The sequence below is a fragment of the Nuphar pumila genome, chromosome 8, assembly GCF_984573655.1.
Source record: "Nuphar pumila chromosome 8, dmNupPumi1.hap1.1, whole genome shotgun sequence".
NCBI lineage: Eukaryota > Viridiplantae > Streptophyta > Magnoliopsida > Nymphaeales > Nymphaeaceae > Nuphar > Nuphar pumila.
In genome coordinates this window covers 75,396,865-75,423,276 of record NC_143256.1, presented here as the reverse complement: position 1 = coordinate 75,423,276, position 26,412 = coordinate 75,396,865, and the positions used below count along the sequence as shown (strand labels likewise).

The window sequence follows — 26,412 nt, the reverse complement described above, 5'->3', positions numbered from 1 at the left end:
ACTATGTTCTCTTCCAAAACTTTCGAAATTGTTCACTCAGATGTTTGGGGACCCGCACCTGTGGTTTCAAAAGGAGGTTTTTCTTATTATGTAATATTTGTGGATGACTTTTCTCGTTACTCGTGGATATATTTTCTTAAGTTTAAACATGAAGTGTTTTCATGTTTTAAAAATTTTCACTCAATGATTAAGAATCAATTCAATAGCAACATAAAGATTTTTAGAAGTGACTCTGGGGGAGAATATCTCTCCAATCACTTTAAGGTATACCTTGAGGATCACGGTATTATTCACCAAAGGTCTTGTCCTAAAACACCTCAACAGAATGGGTTGGTTGAAAGGAAACATAGGCACATTATTGAGACCACTAGGACTCTTCTTATATCTCAAAATATTCCTAAAAACTTTTGGGCCGAAGCAGCCCTTGCTTCTGTTTATTTAATAAATCGTCTACCATCTAGGTTATTATGCAAAATATCTCCTTTTCAGATTCTACATAAGCTTGAACCTGATTATAATAGGTTAAGGGTCTTCGGATGTAAGTGTTTCATACTTACGGATAAGAATGACAAGCTTTCACCCAAGGCTATCCCTTGTGCTTTTCTTGGTTATTCCGAAACTCAAAAAGGGTTTCGTTGTTACGATCTTCGAGAAGATAAGCTATATGTCTCTAGAAATGTAACTTTTTTAGAAAATGAGAGTGGTTTTGAAAAAAATGTTTCTCAACAAAAAAATTTTGATTACTCCTTATTTGACTTGTTATCTAGTAATGATGACATATCCAGTGATGATGATGTATCATTAAACCATGATGAGGAAAATGATGAAGATATTGGTGAACATAATGATCCAGAAAGTAGAGTTCCAAGTGAGCCTATTACCTACTCTCGTAGAAACCAAGACACCTTTAGAAGTGCTATTGATCAATATAGTGAGCTTTCCACTCCTCTTGACCATAGAAGATCTGAAAGAAATAGAAGACCTCCAACCCGCTTTGTATCGTTTGATTCTTTTTCACCCCGATATAGGGCTTGTCTTAGTGCTATTCACTCTTATTTCGAACCAAGAAATTTTGCAGAAGCTAATAAATGTATAGAATGGCAAAATGCCATGCAAAGTGAACTTAACGCTCTTAAAAGGGCAGGAACTTGGGATTTTCAAACTCTACCTATAGGAAAGAAAACTATAGGCTGTCGATGGGTCTTTAAAGTTAAAACTAAGAGTGATGGTTCTTTAGAAAGGTATAAAGCTCGGTTAGTTGCTAAAGGGTATGGGCAAGAGTATGAAATTGATTACGAAGAAACCTTTGCCCCTTAGCTCGGATGGTTACCGTTAGGTGTCTTATTACTATTGCATCTATTAAAAATTGGAACATTTTTCAAATGGATGTTAAAAATGCTTTTTTAAATGGTGATCTTAACGAAGAAGTATATATGGATGCCCCACCAGGCATGATAATTCCTAAGGATAAAGTTCTTCGTCTTCGTAAGGCTCTCTATGGCTTAAAGCAGGCCCCCAAAGCCTGGTATGATAGATTTACCAGTGTAATGTTGGAAAATGGTTTTTCATCATGTTATACTGACACTGCTTTGTTTACTAGAAAATCTAATGTAGGGATTGTAATTCTATTACTTTACGTTGATGACATGTTAATAACAGGTGATGATGTTCAAGGAGTCAAGGGTATTAAGTCCATCTTGACTTCAAAATTTGAGATGTCAGACTTAGGTTTTCTGACATATTTTCTTGGAATTGAGGTTGCCTATTCGCAACGTGGTTATTTTCTATCTCAATCTAAACTTGCCTGCGAGATTATTGATAGGTCAGGTATTTCTGATGACAAAGTATGCGAAACTCCTGAAGTTGTGGGAGCAAAAATGAAGATTGACGACGGTGTGCCTCTAACTGATCCTACCCCTTACAGGCAGTTGGTAGGGTCTTTAATGTATCTTAGCATTACTCGACCCGACTTGTCACATGCTATACACATCGCCAGTCAGTTTCAGCATGCTCCTACAACCATTCATATGAGTGCTGTGCTCCGCATCATCAGATATTTGAAGGGAACGGTAAATAAGGGAGTATTTCTATCCTCTTCCTCTGAATTGAAATTGCTTGCTTATACTGACTCAGATTGGGGAGGTGACCCTAGTAACCGTCACTCCACCGCTGGTTTCTGTGTTTTCTTAGGTGAGTCCTTGATCTCGTGGCGATGCAAAAAACAACAAAAGGTCTCATTGTCATCCACTGAAGCCGAATATAGAGCCATGGCATCTACTACCATGGAAATAGTATGGATTAGAAGCATCTTGGAAGATATGGGAGTAGTTGTCAAAGAACCAACCAAGCTTTGCTGTGACAATAAAAGTGCAATCTACATTGCCAAGAACCACACATTTCACGAGCGAACAAAGCATATAGAGATGGACTGCCATTATGTCAGGGAAGAATACTTGAAGAAGGTCATTGATCTGCCATACGTGACATCTGAGTATCAACTTGCGGACTTCTTCACAAAAGCACTTTGTTCGCCTAGATTTCATTTCCTTCTTAACAAACTTGCGGTTATCACACCGTAAGTTTGAGGGGGGGTGTTAAAATGTATACTCAAAAACATTATTGTAAGTATAAATATATATACTTATATACCTAGAGATATGTATACATATGTTATATGTATACGTATATCTATATATAAGTATATATATTTACACATTTTTCCCCTTTTTACCCGAAAAGGGTATTTTAGTCCTTTTACACTTTTGCGCATATTCCATTTGGAATATGTTGTAACTTTTTCTTTATTTTTTAATTTCTTTTATTTTTATTTTTTCCTTTTTGCTTTTTCAAAAAGGTGCCTTGGGGGTCTCCCCAATAGAGTCGTTGGGGAGCCCCCAACGGTCACAATTGTGACCGTTGGGAGCTCCCCAACGACTCATTTGGGGAGCCCCCAAGCACCTCCCACTTCTTGTATAAATAGGGGTGTTCCCCCTTGTATATTGTTAAGCTTGAGAGTCTCAAGCATTCGGTTCCTTCTATAAAATACATGCCATTGTGCATGTTTATTATTTTTACGCTTTTGCGTATTTGTTCAAGTATTGTGAGAGTGCCTTCGTGCACATCCTTTTTCATATTCTTTGTGCTCGTATGTGTATTGTCTTTTCATAGACAATTTTACAGGACCACACAAGAATGCACACAAGGAAGCAACTTAGATTTACAACCTAGTCATAAAATGATTGCGATAAAGGGAAGAACGAGATTAACATTTCCAGAAAACCAGAAAATCCACCCACCATGCACACAAGGAAGCAACTTAGATTTACAACCTAGTCATAAAATGATTGCGAGAAAGGGAAAAACGAGATTAACATTTCCAGAAAACCAGCAAATCCACCCACCATGCACACATAAATAAAGAAGAAACCAGGATTTTGCCATAAAACACCAATATAAACAAGGAAAAAAAACTTCCTGAAGGTTGGAATCAAATCAAATATAAATCTCGAAAAAGAAGCCACAACAGAAGTGTTATTGAATATTTCCCTTCAAGTCTAACTACGTAGCATTTTTAAGATAGTGTAGATCAAGCTTATAATAATGAAAATGGAGAACATGATAAAAAATGCCTTAAAACACATTTAAAAAAAAAGAAACAGATAATCAGCACCATGGACAACCATAAACCATGCTAGCACAGGAAAAGCATCCTAGAATAAAAATGGAACAAGAAAAAAGAGTGAACAAGTTCAAATATGAGCTTCCAACTTAATTTCCAGAAGCTATAAGGAAAACCTAGAGTATTATTCCTCCCAACAAGGAAACTTACGAAGCAATGCTCAGAAGACCTTGAAGCAAACTCTTGAGTTGCATGTAACATGAGCAAAGGAATAAAACTGTTAAACCATTATACCCAAATTAATCCAAGACCATTTATCAATATATATACATGTCGACTATGCAATCAAAAAGTGCTGGTCAGCAGCCATCTAAAAATCCTAGTCAAGGCCTAGGCGTGACTAATCAGCCCAGTCAGGACCAACAAAAAAAGAGGTTAAGGAAACACAAGATTTACAATAATCTATAATTATATAAAGGTAGAATATATACACCACTGTCGCCGATATTGCCGGTATTTTGAAAATATTGTGATAACATCAGCAAAATCAACTAAGCCAATAATATTGGAAAATATTGCAATATTTTCAAAACATCGCCAAAAAAGAAAACATCATGGTTTTATCATGATATTTTGGAAAAAGATTTTTATTTTATACTTTTGCAAGAAAAACGATACAAAACCTATTATTTTCTTATCTTTCTTATCATTTTTTTTATTTTTTTAACTCCTGAGATCTCAACAAAAACCACTTATTGAAAATCTCATACAAGCGACACACACACATATATATACAAACATATCTAAAAGAAGTGATTGAACCTACCAGTGTTATTAAAAACGCGCCTCAAGGCGCAAAAAGCGCGCCTCGCCTCAAGGCGAGGGGCTTTGTGCCTTGAGGCGCAGGCATAAGGCGCAAAAGCCCTGAGGCGCACGCCTCATACGCCTTGAGGCGTACGCCTCAGAGCGAGGCGCGCCTCAAGGTGAGGCGTACGCGCCTCAAGGTGAGGCTTTTAATAACACTGGTTTTGTCCTATTGAATTTTCTCTCCAACTTTTTCTAACTTTTATGCAGTGGGAGTCCAACTCAAACACCAATCTTTTGCAAGTTGTATGAAAACAGTAAACCCCCTTATGAAATTAAGAACTAAGTGGGTAATTAACTTTATCCTATGTCATTAGCAAATTATACTCTCCAACAGCTAGCATATGCCATCTGAATCTCTCTATATATAATCCATAGATACATGCCTATCGAAGAAGGAAATTATATAATTGATTTTCATGCCCACTTTTCCCCTTCAATAAAGTGATCACTTATATGTTCATCATATCCACATTCACCTTTTTACACAGAATTAATACCAGGATTCTCTTATCGATCTATTATTATCTCCACTCCAAAGTGCTCCCTGTGGTGTGTCTGTTCATATGTGCTTTGTGAGAATCTTTGTATAGGTTTAATCGTTCAACTTTAATTAGTTTGTCCTGGAATTTACTATTCAAGTCATAAGCAATAAGTTAGATTCACTTTTAGTAAGATTAGAAGTGTAGTAGACTATTATACAAGAATTTAAAGATGGGCCAACAATAGGCCAATTTTCTGCTCAGACTTAAATCTTATTCTACAAAAATAATGGATATATAGGTATATATATAGAAACATCATCCCTAGGATTAGTTAAATAACTAGATCTTAGAAAAGGGTGTCACGTTAATGAAAGTGTCACGGTTGTTTCACTGCAGTTTATACAACTGTAACAGTTGAACTGTTCTTGCTTTCTCAATAGCATCCACACTGGGAGTGTTGTATTTTGCACGCTGTCTCATAAAAAGATGCAAATCACAGTTGGATCAGTAAAGAGAACCATAGTTTCACTGGTTACTTAGCTTATAGAAACGTAGTTTTCAACACATAATTTGACAAGTATAACTAATTCAGGAATCAAATCCAATAGTCTAACTTCAAGCACATGGTATAGGTTTGGGAATATATAGGATTCTGGCTAATTGTATTGGTTCGCTTCTTATGTCATAAAAAAATATCAGATCTCTTTTCATGTTGGGGATCCCTCTCATGTCTTCTTTACCCTTTTACTTTACTTTATTTAGAGTTTCCATTCATTGGCCAGAACACTGTGTGCACATGCAAACAAACTTATTTTATGGCATAATAATGTAAATGCTCTTGATACTAAGTATTTAATCAATTTTATCAATCTTTAATTATTCCACAATACAATAACTAAGTTGTTTGTGGCTAAATTTACTTCTACTGCCATGGTTTGATGTTAGGTGTATGATATACTGTCATGGTTTGATGTTAGGTTTTATACGTTAATCTCATATTTTTTAGAATAATCTCATATATTTTAATTTCTTTTAGTTAATCTCATATATTTTCCAGTTATGTAATCAATTTTTTAGTTACTTTTATATGTTAATCTCATATTTTTTAGAATAATCTCATATATTTTAACTTTTATAGGTTAATCCCATATATTTTAACTTTTGTAGGCTAATCTCATATATTTTTTAGTTATGTAATCAGGTTTTAGTTACTTTTATATGTTAATCTTATATTTTTTAGTACTTATTTGACATTTTCTATTTCTTATTGGTTGTCAATTTCATCAATAACGCATTTCTTTATTTATTTGTATTTTTAGATATTTTTTTATAATTTTTTAAAAGTTTTCAAAAAAAATTTTTGAGGCTTACGCTTTACGCCTCAAGGCTTACGCCTCGCCTCGGTTTTTGGTTGAGCGCCTCGCTACGCCTCAACGCTTTTCACAACACTGGAACCTGTTTGTATTGGATCGGATCCACACTGGACCCGATCCGCCCTTGGACTATTATAAGAGAGACTTAGCACCAAGACCCCTCTCCAAGATCATGTTTTCTCTTTTCTTCACCTTTCACATTTTTCAAAGGTACAATCATCAGGATTGAAGATCTCCCTTTGATTGAACCCACCACCTCCGATTGTCGAGAACGTGTTTCTCCCTTCGATCGTGGCATCTGCGGTTTCTCAGGATTCATGAGTGCATCAATGAGGGCCCAAGCCCTTCACGATTTTTTAGAAAACTATTAAGGCACCAATCCCAAGATTGGTGTCCTAACATTGATCAGAGCCTTTGTTGGCTGTAATGAAAAGGGGGAGCGGCGGAAGCACCAATAAAGCAAATCACTCTTTAAAAGTGATTCCAAGAGCCAAGAACACAAACACTAAAAGTGTATACAACAACCCACAAAAGGGAAAAATGACCAACAAGTCATAAGTTGGATATTATTGAAGAAGGAAAAAGAGGGTGAACAACCCTTGCAATACAAGAGGAAAACCTCCTCTATTTATAGAGGAGGGAGCAATGAAGAAGGGACCACAAGGGGCTCCCATGTAGTCGTTGGGAGCCCCAACGGTCATAAATATGACCGTTGGGGCGCCAACGACTACATGTGTGGGGCCCTTGTGGTCTTACTAAAAGGTGAAAATAAAAAAGAAAAAAAGGAAAAGAAAAAAGAAAAAAGGAAGAAAAGAAAAATAGAAAAGGGAAAAGGGGTTACATGGGGATTTACCAAAATACCCCTATCGGGTATTTTGAGAATCAAAAAAGGAAAAAATGTATATATATACATATATGTATATATATACTTATATATATATATATATACGTATGTATATATATATAAGTATATGTATATATATATATGCTTATATATACATAATTTAACACGCCCCCTCAAACTTTACGGGGAGAAGACCGAAAGTTTGCTAAGAAGAAACATAAATCGTGGAGTTGGGAGCGTTTTGGTGAAGAAGTCAGCCAGTTGATATTCTGAAGTGACGTATGGTAAGGTGATAGTTCCTCTGAGGTATTCATCTTCATCTCGAACGTAGTAGCAATCCATCTCGATATGTTTGGTCCGTTCGTGAAACGTATGGTTGCTTGCAATGTAGATCGCACTTTTGTTATCACAGAAGAGCTTGGTAGGTGAGGAAATGAGGACACCCATGTCACCAAGGAGCCCTCTGAGCCACACGATTTTCATTGTTGTCATTGTCATAGCCCGATATTCAGCTTCAGTGGATGATAGTGAGACCTTTTGTTGCTTCTTGCATCTCTACGAGATGAAAGATTCACCTAAAAAAATGCAAAGACCAGTAGTTGAGATACGATCATTAGGATTTCCTCCCCAGTCAGCATCACTAAAAGCAGTTAATTCAATAGATGAGGAAAAGGATAAGAAGAGTCCCTTGGAGATGGTATTTTTAATGTATCGCACAATTCTCATTGCAGCCGCCATATGAACTGTAGTAGGTGCATGCTGAAACTGGCTTGCAGCATGAACCGCATGAGTTATGTCTGGACGGGTGATGGATAAGTAGGTGAGAGATCCAATTAATTGATGATAGGAAGTTGGATCCTCAAGAAGAACACCATCGTCAAGTCTCAGTTTTGCATTGATAACTTCGGAAGTCTCAACTTTCTTTTCATCAGATATTCCAGATTTGGTACAAATGTCTGCTGCCAATTTCATCTGAAATAAAATGTATCCTCACGGGGAGTAAGCCACTTCAATTCCTAAAAAATATCTCAAAAATCCAAGGTCAGACATATCAAAGGTTTCTTTTAACATAGACTTCACATCATTTACCCCCTTTTTGTCATCCCCAGTGATGATCATATCATCAACATATAACAGAAGAATAACAATGAAATTACCTATTTTCTTAACAAAAAGAGCAGTATCAGTATAGCAAGAAGTAAATCCTAAATTGATTAATACATTACTAAACTTATCATACCAAACTTTAGGAGCTTGCTTAAGTCCATATAAGGCCTTTTTTAATTTCAAAATTTTACCATTTAAATTCATACCCGGAGGTGGTTCCATGTAAACTTCTTCATTTAAATTTTCATTTAAAAAGGCATTTTTGACATCTAGTTGAAAAATTGGCCATTTTTTAGCAGAGGCTATTGCAATAAGAGCTCGAACACTAGTCATTCGAGCAACAGGGGCAAAGGTTTCATCATAATCTATCCCATACTCTTGGGCATATCCCTTGGCCACTAACCTGGCCTTATATCTTTCTAAAGATCCATCGCACTTAGTTTTAACTTTAAAAACCCATCGGCATCCAATGGGTTTCTTGCCATCGGGTGGATCAACAATTTCCCAAGTTTGAGCCCTCTTAAGTGCATTAAGTTCTAGTTTCATTGCTTCATTCCAATGGGCATATTGTCTAGCATCATTATAATGAGTTGGTTCATGAATTGAGTGAATAGCAAGCAGACATGCCCAAAAATTTGGAGAAAAAGAGTCATAAGATACAAAATCTATTTGATATTTTTGATATACGATTTGATCTTCTTTGAGAGGTTTCTTCAGTTAACTCATTTTGAGAGAATTTTTCAAGGGCACAAGGAGGATTACTTTCATTTCTTCTATAGTAGACTTGTATTTGCCTTTGTACATTTTCTTGTAAATTTTGGTCATCATTTGGAGGTTCAAAAAAGTCGTCTATGAGTGATTCACTACATTCAACATTATCATCAATGACCTTTTCTTGAGGCAATAAGTCAAATAAAAAGGAATAATCTATATCTTCTTTTGGTTTGTGCGAAAAACCATTTTCTTCTTCTAAGAATGTAACATCTTTTGAGATATAAAGTTTATTATTTGATATGTCAAAGCATCGATAACCTTTTTGTTTTTCGCCATATCCTAAGAAAATGCATTTAATAGCTCTAGAAGAAAGTTTATCATTTTTGTGAGTTAAAACAAAGCATTTACATCGAAAATTCTTAGTCTTTTATAATCGGGAGACATATTGTAAAGTTTCTCAAATGGAGAAAGATTTTTTAAAGAAGATGAAGGAGTTCTATTGATAAGATATGTTGAGGTTAGAACCGCTTCGGCCCAAAAAGATTTTGGAATATTTTTTGAGATTAATAAGGTCCTAATGTTTTCTATTATGTGTCTATGCTTTCTTTCCGCAAGACCATTTTGTTGCGGAGTGTTTGGACAAGAACGTTGATGGCAAATTCTGTTTTCTTTTAAATAGTTTTGAAATTCATTGGACATGTATTCACCTCCTGAGTCAGACCTAAGAATTGATAGGTTTCCCAAAAATTGATTTTTAACCATCGCATGGAATTCTTTAAAGAAGGATAAAACTTCGGATTTGCGACTTAAGAAGTAAATCCATGTAAATCGAGTGAAGTCATCAATAAAGACTACATAGTACGAGAATCCTCCTTTGGACAAAATAGGGGAAGGTCCCCATACATCGGAATGAACAAGTTCAAAAGGCCGAGTGGTGAAATAATTTTTTTGAGGAAATGGAGTAGCTTTAGATTTCCCAAAAATGCAATCTTTACAAGTCATGTGATTGTCTTTACAAGTATTGTTCAAAAAAGGAAAAAGAGACATTTTTACAAAATTTGGATGACCAAGTATCTCATGCCAAATTCCAATACTTTTGTCCTTTACAAGATTGCAAGATGACTTAGATGAAAGAGTCAAAAAATCCATAAAATAGAGATCACCCCTTCTATGGCCTTGCGCAATCAGCTTCCCTGACTGGAGATCCTGCACGGTGCAATCTTTAGGTGAGAAAGATTCTTGGCATCCTTGATCGGTGATTTGGAAAACGGAAAAAAGATTTAGATTAATTTTTGAAACGACTCTTACTTTAGGAACAAAAAAAGGTTTGAGAAGTTTTAAAATCAAGTGTTCCAATACTTTCAATTTTTAAAGATGTCCCATCGGCCATTGAAACATAAGAAGATATGGGTTCGGAAAAAACATTAGAAAGCGAGTTTTTATGAGATGTCATGTGAAAAGAAGCACCAGAGTCTAGTATCCACGTACCTGGAGGTGATGAAGAGTAGGCGATGGCGGCTCCGGATGTTGAAGATGAAGAAGTCTTGAGAAGATGTTGGAGAACTTCGGAGATGTGATTAAGAGTTTCTTTGATGTCTCCCTCTTTGACACTTTCTTCTTCCTTCTTTGGAGAATTTTCTCCACCCGTGGCCACTTTTCCTTTAAGCTTTGGGCAAACCGGTTTAATGTGATCCGGTTCATTGCAATAGTGGCAAATCACTCCCTTTCTATATCCATTATTTTTGTTAAAGTGGGGAGGTCTATATGCTTTTACATTTGATCCGGGCCTAGAAACGGCTAAAACTTCATCACTCTTGATACTTAGGCCAAGTCGAGTTTCTTCTTGGCATACTTCGGCAAGGGCGTCTTCAATGGATAAGGCTTTACTTCTATGGAGAAGAGATGCCCTAACTTGTTCATATTCCGGTCGTAGACCATGAAGAAATTGGAAGAAGTGCTCATTTTCAATTTGTTATCTTCTTAACTCAATATCTTCCGGAGCCACCCATTTAGGCTCAAGAAGAACAAGCTCATCCCAAAGAGGGGTTAGAGAGCTAAAGTAGTCACGGACACTCATATCTGCTTGTCTAGTTGAAGGAATTTTCTCTTGACAAAAAAAGTGTCTAGCAAGATCCTTTTTGGGTATACATACCCTTAAGGAAGAACCAAGCCTCATTGGCTCTTCTAAATTTTGCAATATTTGCACAATTTTTGAGGTCCACATTATTCATAAACCATGCCAAAATCTTGGCATGATTACTTTCCCAATCCTCAACTTTGGATTGATGATCATTTATAGCTTTGATGCGTTCATCGCCATCTAAAGTTTTTTCAACATCATTTTCAATTTTAGTGAGAACAAGAGAGGGTTCGGGAGTAGTGCCCATAACAAAACCCCAAAGTTTCTTACCTCTTAGATGATTTTCCATAGCGGAGTCCCACATAAGATAATTGGATCCATTGAGCTTGAAAGAAAGCTCAACTTTAGAATCACGTTTCATCGGAGCCGAAAGATCTTCTTTCCTTCTTTGGAGAATTTTCTCCAATCGTGGCCATTTTTCCTTTAAGCTTTGGGCAAACCGGTTTAATGTGACCCGGTTCATTGCAATAGTGGCAAATCACTCCCTTTCTATATCCATTATTTTTGTTAAAGTGGGAAGGTCTATATGCTTTTACATTTGATCCGGGCCTAGAAACGGCCAAAACTTTATCACTCTTGATACTTAGGCCAAGTCAAGGTTCTTCTTGGCATACTTCGGCAAGGGCGTCTTTTCACATGACATCTTCATGGTCTACGATCGGAATATGAACAAGTTAGGGCATCTCTTCTCAAAAGCTTGAGACGCACACGTCCCAAGACACCAAAAAGGTAGAAGCCGGATCACCAACCTCGCTCTGATACCATGTAATGAAAAGGGGGAGCGGCGGAAGCACTAATAAAACAAATCACTCTTTAAAAGTGATTCCAAGAGCCAAGAACACAAACACTAAAAGTGTATACAAAAACCCACAAAAGGGAAAAATGACCAACAAGTCATAAGTTGGATATTATTGAAGAAGGAAAAAGAGGGTGAACAGCCCTTGCAATACAAGAGGAAAACCTCCTCTATTTATAGAGGAGGGAGCAATGAAGAAGGGACCACAAGGGGCTCCCATGTAGTCGTTGGGAGCCCCAACAACTACATGTGTGGGGCCCTTGTGGTCTTACAAAAAGGTGAAAATAAAAAAGAAAAAAAGAAAAAGAAAAAAGAAAAAAGGAAGAAAAGAAAAATAGAAAAAGGGAAAAGGGGTTACATGGGGATTTACCAAAATACCCCTATCGGGTATTTTGAGAATCAAAAAGGAAAAAATTACTTTTATATATATATATATATATATATATATATATATATATATATATATATATATATATATATATATATATGTTTATATATACATAATTTAACAGTTGGCATGCTATCCGAGAAGTTGAAGATTGTGGGTATATCATAGTGCGCTTGGTGAAAGGAATTCACGCAAACTCCCACCAAGTTATTCTTGTGCAGGGGCTGTCAGCGATGGTAGATGTTATTGGCCTTGTAGTTTGGGGGATTAGCCTTTTTATTTACAGGTGTCAGAGGGCCAGGCAGTGTCAGCGTAGTACAGCAGACCGACCAAGTACGACCCTTTACCAGAGAGGCCAAGTAAAGAGATGAAAATGACGCGAGCACAAGAAATGGTCACACAACTCATGACAGACATGGAAGAGCGACTGACCCGTATCGGGCAGACCCAAGCTAACTTTAGAGAATTGACAACAAAGACGAACAGTAGGATGGTGGCCATCGATGCATGACTGGCGACAGTTGATGAGCGAGCAGAGGGGCTGAATGCCAAGATTGACGAGAGGCATCAGCAGTTCCTACGAGGGATGGACCAGCTGCAGAGGGTGCCACACCAGAACTGTGGGTCCTACCAAACTCGTCACCAGAGGTTAGAGTTCCCAAAATTCTTGAGGAACAACCTAACGAGCTAGTTGTGTCAGAAAGAGCAATATTTCAGAATAACCCAGACCCTAGAGGAGGACAAAGTATAGGTGGCCTTAATTCACATGAAAGAAGAAGCGATACGTTGGTACCACTGGTTCGAGGAGACGAATGGAGGCACAAGACTGGAGGATGTTCTCGAGGGTTGTTGACAGTGCATTTTGGACCGTCGACTTGACCCTCTCAAAGCTAAGCCAGATAGGGACAGTAGTAAAATATCAGGTAGAGTTTGAGAGGCTCAATTTGTTGGTGATGGGACAGCAGATACTTTCGTAGCCGACCTAAAGTGGGAGATCTAGACCGAGGTGTAGGCAGAACAGCCGATTAGCCTCCAACAGGTATTCGAGTTGGCACGGGTGGCAAAGGAGAAGCTGTAAAGGACAACAAGAACATGGTCACGACCGACCATGCGGGAGGCAATTGGATAGAAGGCAAGTCACACCGAACAAATAGACCAGATAGGCCGGTAGGATCGACAACTGAGTCAAGGAAGGATCCCACAAGGCCCGAACATAAGAAATGAGAGGAGACACACACCGTAACGCGCCGAATTTCTAAAACAATACTAAGTTGAAAAAATCATAGATTTTTTTTCTTTGCAACGAAACTTAGAAAAGGTTTTAGCAGCGAAAATGGACGATAATGAGTAGTCGGTTTTAGAAAACACCGAACAATCCCAGGTATGCGGCCAAGCACTCATTGACCACCAAGGTATTTCATTCATCAAAACAAGTTGTTTATTACAAACATCACTGCTTGAAAAAGTAGTATTCTATAAAACTAGTTTTATAAAAGAAGTGATGCAACACTATCCGGAGAAACCCTGAAACTCGATGACACCTTGCTTCGTATATCGCATCGCAAGTTTAACACATGTATTCCCCATTAAATGGGGTCAAAACTATTGTTGGTCGGATAAGAAAGCATTCAATCACATCAAGTATCAACTCATGGAAATGCACAGACCACTCAGGGTCACAGTTCGCAACAACGACGCTCAAGTCTCCACGACTTAGCAGCCTCCTTAGGGCCACGAGTTTGAACATTTCGCTCAAGTCTTCAAGACTTAGCATATATCACGTGAGCCTCTTTGGGGCCTCAGTTGGAACATCGAGCTCAAGTCTCCAAGACTTGGCACATCCATATCCCACGAATCCAAGCGAGAGCTCCTCAAGCTTAACTTAGTAGTGCAAATACAACACGGGTATTTGCCCTATCGGTCCAATAGTATATCGATCTTAACACATTTCACAAGATTATGCAGGACTTGTCAAAACAACACACATTCATTCATACATCGTTGAACCTAAAACTAATGCATTGTTTCGACATCAACCGTTCACCCCCAGGTACACGGGAGAAGCTTGAACTTCAACATCAACACGACGTTATGGGGGTTTATTATTCTATCTATTTTAGATACCCCAGAGGTCTGTTGACCATGTCTATGATAGGGCGGTAGAACTCATACCAGGATAACCATATCAGACCGTTTCAGATGCATCATCTACTGTACTAGTTGGGTCCAATCCTCATATCTTAAAGGATAACCTCAACCTCCAAACCCTCCCGAGTGACAGGAGGTCCCTTGAACTCTTTGGTTTATAATAAATATGTGTCACTCACGGCTGTATCATTACCGTCTTCCACGATGAGCAATAGTCCTGAAGGAGTCCAACAGTCTAACCGTTACTTGGCGGATATTCGAATGCCACTTGGGCAAACTAGTGCATCCCGCACTAACGAAATATGTACCCCGACCTCATCCAGTATTCTGAAGCACAGTCCAACCGTGTGGTCTCAATAACCATTAAGTTTTATCACATGCATGCATGGCTCTGCTCTTGGCATCCATGGCCATCACGAGCACCTCACCTCTTTTGGGTGGACATAAAACTCCAGATCTCCGGTCCTTACAAGTCTAGTTGTGCAACAGTATTTCCCATAAGCATGCATATGACACGATCTCAACAGATCGATTGCTCGGCGTATATAACCACAACGAGCACTTAGCTTGGTCAAGGAGCAACAACTACTCTGGCGCACCGGCTCTTACGAGTGAGGTGCCCTTACCGGTGAAGGTGGAACGAGCCATTCCGCTAGGGTTCCGACAACAGGGCATTATTGTGCTATTCAGGCAGGTCTTCTGCCAAACATTTCAGCAACACTTCCTCTCTTTGACGGAGGAAGCGTGATGACCCTTTCTACACATAAAAAATATTTGTCAGAATTTCAGCAACACCTCTTTTGTATGTTGAAGTAACATGCTACGCTCTTTCTAAGCTTTGTTGAGCTTCTTCAGAAATTTTGGCAACACTTTCTCTCTTTGACGGAGATTCCTTTTGGTTGAGGCCCACTTAGAATATTCCATGAAATATTTTGTAGGTCCCACAAGATATTTTCTGAGAAATATTTACCTGGGGCCCGTTAACATTTTTGTGGGTCCAACAAAAATTTTAGGGTTTCGGCAATTTTTTTCGAAAAATTCTGAGTACGTCATTCTCTTCGTATCGACGAAACTAAGAAAGTTGGCTCGTACAAATCTCCTAAATTTTACTCAGGGAGGAAGTTACTGTTTGAGCATATATTTGCAAGGATACGTACATCCTAAGTATAACTGGTTCGTTGAAATCTATTGTTTCGCATTTCAGGTTCATGTGCTATTTTCACATGAAAATGCTTCGTGAATTTATTCAAAATTTTTTGCTGAAAAATTGTGGGTCTTACACATACACTCTCCCGTGAGCAGATGACAGAAAGACGAAAGAAGGGCCTCTACTACAATGCGATGAAGTGTGGCAGTTGGGGCACAAGTGCAAGCTACTTTACTTGTACGTGTGCAACTCGGATAGTGAGGACAATAAGGAAGAGGGGGCTCAAGCTGAGCCAAAGACAGAGGATCAAGTTGATGAGACTGCAAAGATCTCCTATTATGCCCTTGCAGGGGTAGAGGTCCCCAAGACTATGCGGGTATCAGGTATAATGGGAAAGTTGAGTATATCAGGAATGATAGACACGGGGTCGACGCACAACTCTATTTGTTTGAAGATAGCTCATAAATCGAATTGTGTTATGGTTTCGCAGACACCTTTTGATGTAGTTGTGGGAGACTGAAGCAAGCAGAGGTGCGATGCTCGTTGCCCAAAGACCCTGTTACAGATGCAGGACCGCCACTTTGCAATCGGCTTGATTATGCTACCCACGAAGGGGGCAGATGTGGTATTAGGAATGCAGTGGTTTCACTAGTTAGGCACCGCCGAGTGGAATTTCAGAGACACGAGGATGGAGTTCCAACACGCGGGGGAGAAGATCTCTATAGTCGAAGCAACCCGAGCCCCTTCCGCATAAATTGAGACACACCAGATGACCCGAATCCGCAAGCAAGGAGATGCGCAGTTATATTTGATGGTAGCCGACGTTACAACAGTAGACGGACGTTACAACAGTAGACGGCCAGGCAAAGATGCATCCACAGTTGGAGCAAGTCCTAACTGAGTACAAATTAGTGTTCAGTGAGCCACATGGACCGCCACTTGTGAGGAGCCACGACCATGCTATATTGATAGAGTCGGGGAGCCAAACCTGCTAATGTGAGACTGTATCGGTACACCCAAGTGCAAAAAGGGAAGATAGAATGATTGGTATGGGAGATGTTGCAGTTCAGGATGATTCATCCCAACAAGAGGTCGAAATCTTCGTTGGTGCTTTTGGTGAAGGAGGATGGGACGGGGGCGACGTTACCTAGACTTCCTGCCTCGAGGACAAAGCAATTTTTTAGGGGTGGGGAATTATTACGAATTGCCCTGGATCCAGTTCTTTTTCGGTTTGGATCGATCAGATCCATTTCTTCTTTGTTACTTTGGTTTAGGTTGTTTGAGATCGGATCCATCTTGGACCGATCTGTATTTTCTTTCCTATTTATTTTGGTTTGTATTGGATCAAATCCACACTGGACCCAATCCGCCCTTAGATTATATAAGGGAGACTTAGCCCCAGAATGAAGCATCTTGGACATTTTTGGGGAACTCCACTCTCTGAGATCATGTTTTCTCCTTCTCCTTTTATATTTTTCAAGGGTACAATCATCAGGATTGAGGATCTCCCTTTGATTAAACCCACCACCTCTGATCGCTGGAAAAGTATTTCTCCCTTCGATCGTGGCATCTGTGGTTTCTCAAGCTTCATGAAGGCATCAATGAGGGCCCAAGCCCTTCACAGTTTTCAAGAAAACTATTAGGGCATTGATCCCAAGATCGATGTCCTAACACCTCTCTCTCACTCTATACTATTCCTCATATAACTGGCCTTTTTGCATGGCTCTTCAAATTCACCCTCTCTTTGGTATTTGCAACGTGAATTTTAAGCTATTTCACTAATGGTGTTTGACCTTCCAACTTTTCTATCAATTAAAGGAATCGCTCTCAACTATTCCCCATATAACTAGCTTTTTTGCATGCCTCTTCAGTTTCCCCCTCTCTTTGGTATTCACAACGTGACTTTTAAGCTATTTTACTTATGACATTGGACCTTCCATCTTTTCTATCAATTAAAGGAATAATATAACGTTTTATGCAGGGTCCTATCATTCTTTAATTTCAAGTGTTCCAAAGTACATATATATCTTTCATATCAACCATCTTTCGCAGCCCCCAACCCCTTTCTCCTTTCTTTGTCTCTCTATGTTAAAGGGCCTTACATGAAGGGAAGCATGCTCATCGATGTGGTAATAAATGTTGTAAGGATGGAGGCTGAGAACTATGCACGTAATGTTTGCTTTTTTATAATGCTTTTCTTATTGTGTTTCTTATAGTATTACCTTTTTATTTTGTTTTTATATTTTTAATAGATTTTTGCAATGTATGAATATCCTTTTATATCAATGAGCATGCTGCCCTTCAAGTAAGGCCCTTTAACAAAGAGAGAGAGAAAGAGTCAGAGAGAGGGGCGGGTTGGGGCTGCAGATGCTGGTTGATATGAGAGATATCTATGTATTTTGGAACAGTTGAAATTAAAGAATGATAAGACCGTGCATAAACCATTAATTTATTCCTTTAATTGATAGAAAAGATGGAAGGTTGAACACCATGTGTGAAATAGATTGAAAGTCACGTTGAGAACACCCAAGAGAGGGGGGAATTGAAGAGACATGCAAAAAGGCTGGTTATATGGGATATAGTAGAGAGTGAGGGAGAGAAGGCTTGAAAGAGAGAAGACGGCACACTAAATGAGGGTTGTTTGTGTGTGTATATATATATATAGAGAGAGAGAGAGAGGTTTTCCATGCATTGTTGTACTTGAAAACAAAGTCATGATTGCTTTAAATGCTTTGCATTGGAGATTGAATAGAGAACGAGAGCATTAAATAAGTATAGGGGGCTAAAGAGGAAAATGGTTGCTTTAAATGCTTTGCATTGGACATTGAAGAGAGAAAGAGAGCATTAAATTTAGGGGAGAGGGAGAGAGAGCTTACATGTAAGGCATGTAATTGAAAGAGAAAAATGAGAGGGTATTGGGAAGTGTGTAGAATAAGTAAATGAGAGAGAGAGAGATTATCAGCACATGATTAAACATAGACCAGTGAAAAAGGTGTATAGTGTTTCGGGTCCGGATCTTATACCAGACCCGAGTTCATTCCATAGTGTAAAATTTAAATGTATTTCTTTTTCTGGGTTGGGTTCGGATATTATATAAGACCCGACCCGACCCATGTACACTTAAGTGCTTATACAATGCATTAGGTCACGATTTCTGATATACAGAAATCGTGACAGCCGCAGAGGCCCCTTTTTGGTTTTCTCTTCTCGTCTCTCTCCATCTCTTTCTCTGTTTTCTCTCTTAATGCAGGTGCAGATGAAATTCTAACATGGTATCAGAGCGTAGATCCTTCTAGATGCAAAAAGAAACTCTGGCTCGTGACAACAATCAAAAGTTTGAGGTTTTTTTGCTTCTCATTTTCTTTCTGTTATTCTTTCTCCTTCGCCTCTTTTCTTTCCCCCTTTCTGAATCTTCAAGTGTACTCACACCTCACGTGAGTTACATTTTTGTGAATCTGTGATTCACGGGCACTCCATTCACGTGAATCCAGATCGTGGATTGACTGCATTTCACGTGAACTGGTTCACGTGAAGCATCGGTCTTCTCCCAGATCGTGGGTTAATGTCTCTTCACATGAATTCGTGAATTGATTCACGTGAGATATTAAATTTGTTCCTATTAATCGTTTGATTCCCTTTTCATTTTGTCTTTTCCAAAATCTCTCTGTTATAGTGCTTCCCTTTGATTCCCTGTGCTCTGCTGCACATTATCATTCTTGATTTCCCTTTGCTGAAACAGTCAGAGGGGTTTTTTTTAACGTGTGATTTTATTTTCGCGCAAGCCCCTTTTTGGTGCACAGAAAGGCCCAAGTTTCTTCATTTTCTGATTTTAACAGTCTACGATTCTTTGACAGCAAAAAAAAAAAGAGTGTTGGGAGAAGGTTGAACTTTTTGTCTGTTGATTCTTATTCTCTATCTGTTGATTCTTATTCTCCATGGATCCCTACCACCCTCAATCAAATCTTTCTTCAAGTTTTCTCAACCAACTTGTTTCTGAGAAGTTGAATACCTCAAATTTCTTGATCTGGAAGAGGCAGATTATTCCTTTCATAAGGAGTCAAGGTCTCTTAGGTCACCTGGATGGAACCACTTCAGTTCCACCAGAATTTAGCCTGAGAGAAGAAAAAGATGACAAAGGGGTGAGTTCAATCGTGTATGTTAAAAATGCTGAATTCCTCAATTGGGAAAGAAAAGACCAGTCAGTTGTTGCATACATCACATCCACCCTGTCTCAAGAGATCCTTCTTGTCATTCCTGACAATTGTACAACTCTACAACTCTGGGAACGACTGGTTCAGACGTATTTGCAGGTTTTTCAAGCAAGAGTAGTTTTTTTAAAAAGAGAATTTCAGTTGTTAAGGAAAGATTCCATGACCATCATGGAATATTTGAACAAGATGAAGACCATCACAGATCAACTTGCAGTTATAGAGTGTGCCGTTAGTGACAGTGACATGGTGCAACAAACCCTGAGTGGATTGGGATCTGACTACAACATGATAGTCACTTCACTATTGTGTCTCCATGTTCTTCCTACCTTTGATGAGCTACGAGCCAAATTGATCCAATATGAAATGACTCTAAAGGGATTCTCTGAAGAAACTCATAATCATTCAAATTCTCAAGAAGTTTTTGCTACAGGAGTGACCTATGGTAGAGGACGAGGAGGACAAGGGCGAAGTGGACACGGAGGGCGTGGTTTGCTTCCCACTCCAAACACGTTTACTCATGCGCAGGGAACAAGATCCATCCTTACTTGTTTCCTCTGTAACAAAAAGGGACATATCAAGGCGAATTGTTGGCATAATCCAGAGAATAAAGGAAAGAGTCCACAGATAGAAATCAAGAGAAAGTTCACAAATACCAGAGACAGTGGAGAGATTAAAGATTTGCTGATATCTGTCTTGTCAGAGTTAAAATTGAAGCAGAATGATGAAGGCACTTGGTTTGTCGATTCCGGGGCAACGACTCATGTGACAGGCGATGCAGGTAAAATTTCTAATCCTATTCCTTATTTTGGAAAAAGTAAGATTGTCACTGGAGATGGATCCCACCATCCTGTTTCCCACGTTGGAAAAACTGTTATCCCCATGTCGCATTCCACTCTTACTCTTTCTGACGTTCCTCATGCCCCTGACATTAAGAAAATATTGTTTCCGTCTCTAAACTTATTGATGATAATAATGCTTCAGTTGAATTCACTCCCTTCTCTGTGCAGGTCAAGGACCTACGCACGAGGGAAACATTCGCTGAAGGAAAGAGACGAGGCAACATGTATGTCTTTGAAGAAGCTCCATGTCGTGATGTTCGCCCTTCTCACCTGATTTCGAAGCCTTCATCAGAGTCATGTTCCTCCTCTTCTGCTAGTGTTTTTAGTATCTCTGAATACAATAAGCCATCCTTATGGCATAGTAGATTAGGACATTGTGGGAGTCATTTTATTGAGAAACTTGTTTCTAATAATCTCATTCCAAAAGAAAGTCTTAAAGGGGATGAAAGTAGTCATAAATGTTCCAGTTGCCTTTTGTGCAAGAGTCATGTATTGCCTTTCCATTCAATTAATAAGAAAGCTTCAAAACCTTTTGAGATCATTTGTTCTGATGTGTGGGGACCCGCCCCAATTTTCTCTGGGTCTGGAAGCAGATATTATCTAATCTTTGTTGATAGCTATTCTCGATACACTTGGATATATTTCATAAAAAATAAGTCAAAAGTCTTCTCTTTGTTTCAAAATTTTTTTTCCTTGGTCAAAAACCAATTTTCTGAGTCCATTCAGTTTTTTCAATGCGATGGAGGTGGGGAATTTTCATCCCATGATTTTGTTTCTTTTCTTCGAGATAACGGAATAGGAAGAAGGGTGTCATGCCCTCACACTCCTCAACAAAATGGGATTGTTGAACGAAAACATAGACATATCGTTGAAAGTGCCATGAGTATGCTTCATGACAGCAATCTTCCCACCAACCTATGAACAGAAACCTTTCATTCTGCTGTGCATGTGATAAACAGATTGCCAATGGTCATTCTGGAAAACAAGTCTCCTTATCACTGTCTCTTTGGAGCTCATTCTAGTTATCACGATCTGCGTGTTTTTGGATGTGTTTGCTATGTGCATGTTGATCGGTCCCTGAGAAACAAGTTTCAAGACAAGGCCCAGAAGTGTAGGTTTGTGGGATACGCAGATGACTACAAAGGATATAGGTGCTATGATCCTACCAACAAACGTATCAGAATCTCAAGAAATGTTGTCTTTGATGAGCAAAATTTTGATGACAAAGCCGATGCAACCAATATACCAATTGAAGTTTACTATCCTTGGTTGAGTTCAGAACTTTTTGCTAGCTCCAGCGAAGCATGTTCACCAGATTGTGTGCAGCAAGAAGAAGTGAAAACACTGAGACAACGGGGTCACAGAATTCAGAAAAAATACCTGGCAGATACAAAGGCATTGTCTATTCCAGACAGAGACCGATGACATCAAGCCATTCAGATCATGCTTCAGTCAGCAATCCAACCCCTTCTCACACTCCTGAGATCAGAAAATCAAGCCGCATACGACATCCCATTGACAGGTGGGTCAGCTATAACAACTTCTCCTTGGATCTTCAGCTGTTTTTAACTGCTCTCAATAAAGAAGATGAGCCCACTATGTACTACCAAGCAGGCACTTCTACCAAGTGGGTAGAAGCTATGAATGATAAAATGCAAGCTTTGCATGAATGTGGAACTTGGGAAGTCGTTCCCAGACCACCTGACAAAAATGTCGTTTGATGTAAATGGGTCTACAAGATAAAGTACAAGCCAAATGGAACTATTGAGCGATACAAGGCAAGGCTCGTAGCAAAAGGATTCACACAAGAAGCAGGGCAAGACTATGATGAGACTTTTAGTCCGATGAGACTTTTAGTCCGGTTGTAAGAATGGGAACAATTCGAATTATTATCTCTCTGGCTGTTGAACATGGGTGGAAGTTGAGTCAGCTTGATGTAAAGAATGCCTTCTTGCATGGGGACTTGAAGGAAGTGTATATGGAGCAACCCCCTGGATATCAAGAACAAAATTGTAAAACCCATGTGTGCAGGTTAAAGAGAGCTATCTATGGTCTGAAACAAGCATCTCGCTCTTGGTTTGATAGCTTCTCACTAGAGATTCAGAAACATGGATTTTCGCGTTTCATGCTGGACCACTCATTGTTCTTTTTTAGAAGCCAGATTGTGACCACTCTGTTATTAATTTATGTTGATGATATTGTCATCACAGGAAACTCTGTGGTTCACATCCAAGAAGTGAAAGACTTACTAGGTCAGAGGTTCAAAATGAAAGATCTTGGAACTCTACGCTATTTTCTTGGTGTAGAAGTTGATAATCAAACTCATGGCTTGACACTCACACAACACAAGTACACCGTAGATGTTCTCCGCAAGGCAGGTATGAAAGACTGCAAACCTCTGGGAACTCCGAGTGTGCTGCATCAAAAACTTAGTGCCCATGATGGAGATTTGTGTGATGGTCCCACTAGGTATCGAAGCATAATAGGAATGTTACAGTATCTGACCTTCACTGGACCAGATATTGTTTATTCAGTCAATCAAGTATCTCAATTTATGCATGCGCCACGTATTGGACATATGGAAGTTGTCAAGAGGATCCTTAGATATCTGAAAGAGACTATTGGGGATGGATTGACATGCTCACCAGAGTCATATGGCAAAGATGAGCATGGACTCACTGTATATTGTGATGCAGACTGGGTTGGGGATCCTGATGAACGATCGCTAGATCAAGTACCGAGGCTGAATATAGATCTATGGCTGCTGCCACTGCCGAAGTCACATGGATCAGACATCTACTGACTGAAGTAGGAGAAAAGATCTCTCACACTACCTTGCTATGTGACAACCAAAGTGCTATTAACATGTCACTCAATCCAGTACATCACAGTCGTGCTAAACACATTGAGATTGACCAACACTTTGTGAGACAGAAAGTTGAAGAAAAAGAGATTGAGCCTGAGTTCGTCAATACTGAACAACATGTTGCGGACCTATTTACGAAAGGATTAACAAAGGATCATTTTTGGACGCTCAAAGGCAAGTTGTGCATGGTTCATAACCATGATCAACTTGAGGGGGGGTGAAAAAGGTGTATAGTGTTTCGGGTCTGGATCTTATACCAGACCCGAGTTCATTCCATAGTGTAAAATTTAAATGTATTTCTTTTTCTGGGTTGGGTTCGGATATTATATAAGACCCGACCCGACCCATGTACACTTAAGTGCTTATACAATGCATTAGGTCACGATTTCTGATATACAGAAATCGTGACAGCCGCAGAGGCCCCTTTTTGGTTTTCTCTTCTCGTCTCTCTCCCTCTCTTTCTCTGTTTTCTCTCTTAATGCAGGTGAAGATGAAATTCTAACACAATCTGCAACACAATGCTCAGCTAAAAGATGATTCAGCAACAACAAGATGTTTCAGGCAGGCAGATGATTAGATGCCAGAGAAATCAACTGAAAGATTCCTTTTTTTCCAAAATAATACCAAAACATTTTGCATGAACAACTAGCACATAACTGAAAATTTTCAAATGCTGCTAATTCTTAACAATTTGAAATTTTGAATTATGTTCCAGATTTTGAGATACCACCCCTCAAGTTAGATGGAAATCATTGGTCTTAGCTGCATCTAATAAATTAGACCCCATAGATGTATTCAGCATGGCCTGTTTTCTAGGGACCACACCTTGAATTGTGTTTTCTCGTCATAAAGACATTATTTTTTGACGTAAGAAATTTTTTCACGTTGTGAGCCATTGATCATTAAATCTCTTGAGCATGCAGAACATGATCACATGATTCGAAACTCATTTTCCACTAAGCAATTTATGTAGCCCATATATGTAGGGTCCAATCGACAAAACAATTAAAAAAACTATGGAAAAATTATGGTATCTAGTAGATGGGAGTATTTGCACCCAGTACACCGTAATCTAGAGTTACCGAAAGCTTCTTAGATAGGTGGCCGGAAACTCACTTCGGAAGCACGATACTCCTCTCTTCTGAAACTTGATGAGAACCTCGATTCCCCCATGCTTCTCCTATGTTTTTCACACGCTTCATCTATTCTTCTTATATGTTCTGTTACTGAACTTTTCATGTTTTTTATGTGTTTTTCTCACTCTTCTCACTTACTTCCATGTGCTTTCTCTAAATTGGTAGTCATCATTTTTAGATTTTGTTAAAAATTTAATTCTTACACTAAAAAATCATGAAATTTAATATTAGTCACTTTTATTTTAGTTTTTATTTGTGTTTCATTTTGATTTTCATTCAATTCTTATATTTCTTTTTTTATTCCTCGCTTCTCGCTTCATATACATTTTAAAATGCATTGTTTCTTCCTAGTCCGGCAATCTTGCCCTAATCACACTTCTTGAGAAAGAATGACACTACCTATAATCTTGTTTCATTAGAGTAGATTTCTTCAAGAACAAGGAAACCCAACAAAGCAATGGCTACAATTCACACATGAATCATTCACGATGAAGATTGCATTAATTTAGCATGCTCAATACACATGACACAATTTGAACATAATCAAGCCTATGTCAGACATGGTTAACCATGACACAAAAACTTCATCCATCTTTTCATGATCTGGATCATTAACATTTTTTAATCAAAGCACTTTAGAATCCACATTTAAAAGTAACAACTTTCAAATGACACAAATCATATTAATCTTGCAAATCTCATTCTTGGGAAGATCTCGAGGAAGAACCTCACACATAAATTGAAAACTTGCTTTTTTGATGAAAATGTCAGCATATATAAAAAATAAAAATAAAAAATTTATATAAAACTATAGACATAAAAAATATAAAAAAAAGTACTTTATTGCATTAGTATCGCAATAACAACCTGATACTTCCAAAATAGACCACCTTCGAAAATATGATGTCTTTTCAGGAATGCATAAACTTTAAAATGACACAATAAAATCATGATATTTTCAAAATACCAGACATTTATTGCAGAGCATCATGTAAATGTATTTGTCTGTGTTTGCGTGAAGTCTGTTCCAACCCTACTTATGCAAAATTATAATGTCGTACCAAGAGTGTGTCCCACAGTAATGTTGTCAATATCGTTGTGAGTCTTGTATTGTATTGGCAAAAAATCGATATGGAATGAGATGAAACAGCTTTTTCAAATAATTTTTCAAAAGGGTTTAAAATAATTTTTTAATATTTTCAATATTATTGTAGTATTTTCCTGACATGTGTCATATTCTGGTTAAAAATTGGCCGATTCAGCTCAATTCAGTTCAGAATCGGAATTGTCCAATTCCCTAAATCAATTGTCAAAATTGATTTAGGGTCCAATAAGGTTTTGAAAACATTGTCCCACAGTGCATCCTATACATGCACCTGCGACATAGCTCTCTCTCTCTCTCTCTCTCTCTCTCTCTCTCTCTCTCTCTCTCTCTCTCTCTCTCTCTCTCTCGAAGAAGAAGAAGAAGAAGAAGAAGAAGAAGAAGAAGAAGAAGAAAAGAATGAACTAGAAGTGTCTACAATGCATAGTTCATTACCAAAATATGCAATGATCTTCCCATGGTCTGATTTGGACAGATAATGCTTGGATATGGCCAGTTAGCTTAATACTGCACATATTGCTTAAGGAGGCAGACCAATGGCTCAGATAACCTTCTCATATTATGTATAACCATCACAAATTTGTCATCTTATAAACATCTTATCTGTGTTCATCTCCATCATTTCAAACAAAT

At 38.5% G+C, this 26,412-nt stretch overlaps 1 protein-coding gene across 1 annotated transcript in view; it reads right to left on the bottom strand.

Annotated features, from left to right (window-relative positions):
* Positions 1 to 26,412, bottom strand: part of LOC149829977 (uncharacterized) — a 34,627-nt gene that overhangs the window by 6,153 nt on the left and 2,062 nt on the right. The window lies entirely within an intron of this gene.